This window comes from Chiloscyllium plagiosum, unplaced genomic scaffold (assembly GCF_037043375.1).
Source record: "Chiloscyllium plagiosum isolate Xiang-an unplaced genomic scaffold, Cpla_swu_hap1 HiC_scaffold_45, whole genome shotgun sequence".
Lineage (NCBI taxonomy): Eukaryota > Metazoa > Chordata > Chondrichthyes > Orectolobiformes > Hemiscylliidae > Chiloscyllium > Chiloscyllium plagiosum.
The window spans coordinates 9,249,801-9,254,655 of record NW_028270183.1 but is presented as its reverse complement, the minus strand read 5'-3'; positions in this window follow the sequence as shown (position 1 = coordinate 9,254,655).

Sequence of the window (4,855 nt, the reverse complement as noted above, 5' to 3'; positions counted from 1 at the left end):
TTTGGAGAGGGTACAGAAAAGGTTTACAAGGATGTTACCTACTATGGGGTTTTTAGCTCTGAAGGAAGGTTGGATAGATTGGGTTTGTTTTCACTGGAACGCAGGGGGTTGAGGGGTGACCTGATAGAAGTTTATAAGATTGTGAATGGCATGGACAGAGTGGAAGGTATGAGGGTTTTTCCCAGGGTGGAGCGGTCAATCACTAGGGGACACAGGTTCAATGTGCGAGGTGGTTGGGGGTGGGGGGGAGGGGGAGGAAGTTTAAAGGAGATGTACAAGGCAGGTTTTTCACACAAAGGGGGGTGAGTGCCTGGAACGTGCTGCCAGAGGAGGTGGTGGAAGCAGATACAACAGCAGCTTTCAAGAGGTGCCTGGATGGATACATGAATAGGAAGGGAATAGAGGGATACGGATCCTGGAAGCGAAGACAGTTTTAGTATGGAAGGGCAGAATGTGTCAGTGCAGGCCTGAGGGCCGAAGGGCCTGTTCCTGTGCTGTAATATTATGTGGGTGGGCAGGAGGGAAGGGGTGGGGGCAGAAGGAGAAATGTCTGACTGGATGTGTATATAAAGAGGTTGCCTCAACAGTGAGGTAAGGAATTCTATCTGCCTCTGCAGATAGACAGTATGTTTTGTCACATGATGTGATGCAGCATCTCACAATCTTGCCCTCTCTCTTGTTGGCTTGTACAAAGACACCACAAGATGGTTCTAAAACAAAGTTAATATTTACCTTACTTGTGAAAGCTCTGTAAATATTCACTTCACCCGATGAAGGAGCAGCACTCCAAAAGCTTGCGGTTTCAAACAAACCTGTTGGACTACAAGCTGGTGTCCACTCCAGTCCAACAATGGCACCTTCACATCATAAATAAACTTTAGCATCCCAAAGAGACCATGGATGCAGCTTGCATCTGGTTAGGTAACTGGCAACCACCCCATATTTGTTTATTCTACATTATTAATCTGGAGAGGGTTCAGAAGAGATTTACCAGGATGTTGTCAGGTATGAGGGTTTGAGTTATTAGGAGAGGCTGGATAGGCTGGGACCTTTTTCACTGGAGCGTAGGAGGTTGAGAGGTGACCTTATAGAGGTTTGTAAAATCATGAGGGGGTACAGACAGGGTTAGTGGTAAATATCTTTTCCCTAGGATGGGGGATTTCAAGACTAGGGGACACATTTTTGAGGAGAGAAATTTTAAAAAAAAGACACAAGGGGCAATTTTTTTTACACAGAAGATGGTTCGTGAATTGAATTTATTGTCACGTGTACCGTGAAAAGCTTTGTCTTGCGAGCGATACAGACACATTGTTAAGTACAGAGATAGTAGATTATAGGTACTTTCTGAGGTTTAAAATACTTTTGGATAAGTACATGAAAGGGACATGGTCCAAGAGCAGGCAGCTGGGGGTAGTTTAGTTTGGGACCAAGTTTGGTTGGGCTGATGGGTCTGTTTCTGTGCTGTATGGCTCTATAATATTATAGTACATCACCTCAGAATTAATTAGGGGGTCAGCATTGAGACCTTTGATGTTAACCCCACATGAAATCGGGGTCTGTAGGATCCATCCTTTATACACCCTTCACTCACAACAATATAGATCCCACATTGTGACAGCAATGAAGGAAAACACCCTAAAAATTAAACTTTTGGCAATGAACATTTGTTTTTTTTGCCAGGTAGAGACTGAAGCATGAAGCCCCAGAATGAAATCTTTGATTTCCAAGGTACAAACTGTAAACTAACACTAGATGAAGGACACTGAAAAGAAAAGGTACAAAAATAAAAATGAAAAATTTTTTGTAACACTTCACATTTTGAGGCCTAATGTAACTTTAATCCTCATCAAGGTGCTGTGGAGTAGGATAAACTCAAACACAGCCTAGACAATGATAAAATGCTGGAAACTCAACATTCCTCTTCCTTTTTTTTCCAAAAAAATTAAATATTTGTTGTAAATTAGCTTCAAATTTAGTTCTACCTTTTTCTGTCTGAGGTGAAGTCTGAACTGCTTGGTCCTCAGGGGGTGCTCGGCAGCACCACATTGTGGCCGGTGGCAGTACTACACAATAGGAAGAGAGAGAGAGAGAGAGAGAGAGATAAAGTGGGGATGGAACAAAGGGTCAAGAGAAGAGGTGGGAGGAAAGGGGCGAAGAGGGAGATGAGGATAGAATAGGAGATACAAGAGAAAGAGGGAGGGAAGAAGGGGTTGAAGGAGGGAAGGTAGGAAGGCGGGAAGAGGAGGGAGCAAGCAGAGGGATTGAAGGGGAGACAGGGAGGGGAGATGGGAAAGTAGGGGAGAGGAAGAGGGGAGGAAAGAAAGGGGGCTGAGGAAACAGAGGAGAGGAGGGAGAGAAGGGGAGGTGGGAAAGTAAGAGGGTGGAGGGAAAGGGAGGGCAAGGGGTCAAGATGGGGGGACAAGGGGTCAAGATGGGGGGGGACAAGGGGTCAAGATGGGAGGAAGAAAGAGGGGACAGGAAATGGGAAAGGGTTGGAGAGGAGAGAGCGGAAGAAAAAGGATAGAGAGAAGAATGGGGGAATAGACAGAAAGGAGAGGGGCAGAGGATATGGAAATGGAGAGGGGGAAAGGGGTTAACGAGAGGGCTCAGAGAGGAACATAAAACACAGAACATTACAGCGCAGTACAGGCCATTCTGCCCTCGATGGTGTGCTGACCTGTGGAACCAATCTGAAGCCAAAGTAATTCTATTCTACACTATTCTATTTTAATCCATATGTTTATCCAATGACCACTTAAATGCCCTTAAAGTTGGCAAGTCCACTACTGTTGCAGGCTATACATTCCATACCCCTACTACTCTCTGAGTAAAGAAACTACCTCTGACATCTGTCCTGTATCCATCACCCCTCAATTTAAAGCTATGTCCTCTCGTGCTAGCTATCACCATCCAAGGAAAAAGACTCTCACTGTCCAACCTATCTAACCCTCTGATTATCTTATATGTCTCAATTAAGTCACCTCTCAACCTCCTTCTCTCTAATGAAAACAGCCTCAAGTCCCTCAGCCTTTCCTCATAAGACCTTCCCTCCATACCAGGCAACAACCAAGTAAATCTCCTCTGAACCCTTTCCAAAGCTTCCACATCCTTCCTGTAATGCGGTGACCAGAACTGTATGCAATACTTCAAGTGCAGCCGCACCAGAGTTTTGTACAGCTGCAGCATGATCTCATCGTTCCGAAACTCAATCCCTCTACCAATAAAAGCTAACACACCATATGCCTTCTTACAAACCCTATCAAGTTGGGTAGCAACTTTTAAGGATCTATGTACCTGGTCACCAAGATCTCTCTGCTCATCTGCATTATCGAGATTCTTACCATTAGCCCAATATTCTTTATTCCTGTTGCTCCTTCCAAAGTGAATCACCTCACACTTTTCCGCATTAAACTTCATTTGCCACCTCTCAGCCCAGCTCTGCAGCTTATCTATGTCCCCCTGTAACCTGCAACAGCCTTTGGCACTATCCACAACTCCACCAACCTTAATGTCATCTGCAAATTTACTAACCCCTCCTTCTACACATTCATCCAGGTCATTTATAAAAATGACAAACAGCAATGGACCCAAAACAGATACTTGTGGTATACCACTCGTAACTGAACTCCAGGAAAGGGGGACAGCAAGAGAGAGGGACAGAAAATAGTGGAGGGTAGATCTTCTTTAACTTATAAACAAACTTCTTCATTATATTCATAAAAAAGCCACAACTTGTTAAAATTCCTGGTGGACAACTTCCTAAGTAAATGTTTAACACTAACAAAATAGGATTATCTCTAGTCTCCTAAAGATTCAGAGAGCTTTATAAGTAAAACCCCATTAAGCTGTAGGAATCGAGCTGGTTGTGGGGCCAGCTTAAATTTTATTACCAATTCATGGGGTGTGTCTGGCTGGTATTTATACCAATTGTTCTTAGGAAGGCAGTAGTGAGCCATGTTCGGAAACCTCTTTCCCATGTGTAGTGTAGATACTCCCTACTCTACAGTGTTGGCCATGGCTTCCTCCATTAGGATGACAGGATCAGTTTGAGCAACAGAACGAGGACCAGGCAGTTTTACTCATTGGATTTGCTGTGTGTCTCCATCTAAAGGTGAACCAATCCCTAACCTGTAAAAAGTAAAAGCAGAGGGTGTCCCTGCCTCCTGAAATTGGTCAAGTTCGATAATTAGGTATTCCCTTCAATCTAACCGTGATGCATTGGGAAATTTTATTTTTAAATTGTTTAAATTGTTGAGAAGAATTAATTCTTGGGAAGCAAAACCCAAGGCTGAGGAATGGTCACTGGACCCGAAACGTTAACTCCGATTTCTCTCCACAGATGCTGCCAAGACCTGCTGAGCTTTTCCAGCAATTCCTGTTATTGTCTGAATTTACAACATCCACAGTTCATTTGGATTTTACCCTTACCTGAAATCCAGATCCATTACAGATAATGTCCGGAAATATATCAATTTTACCATTCAATTCACTATAATGTGTGAACCTTTAAGACAGGAATGCTTTCAAACAAATGATTACAAATTTTAGGATTCCTTCAGCTAAAGGATTGTAAAAACTCATTTATTCAATTTACTCAAGATTGAGATTCGAAGACTTTTGACCAGTTAAGGAAGTTGAGCGACAACGGGGTTAGAGCAGGAAAATGGAGTCGATATGGGTAGGCCATGATCTTATTAAATAGTCAGGTAGGTGTGAAGGGTGTGTGCCTTTTGATCCTCATGTTCCTTAGGTCTTCATGTCAATTCTTAGGTTCCTACACAATGACATTTAATGCAAGTTTTCCGTAAAAATGTAACATTTAAAAAACAAAAAATAATTGTAAAAACAACCAATA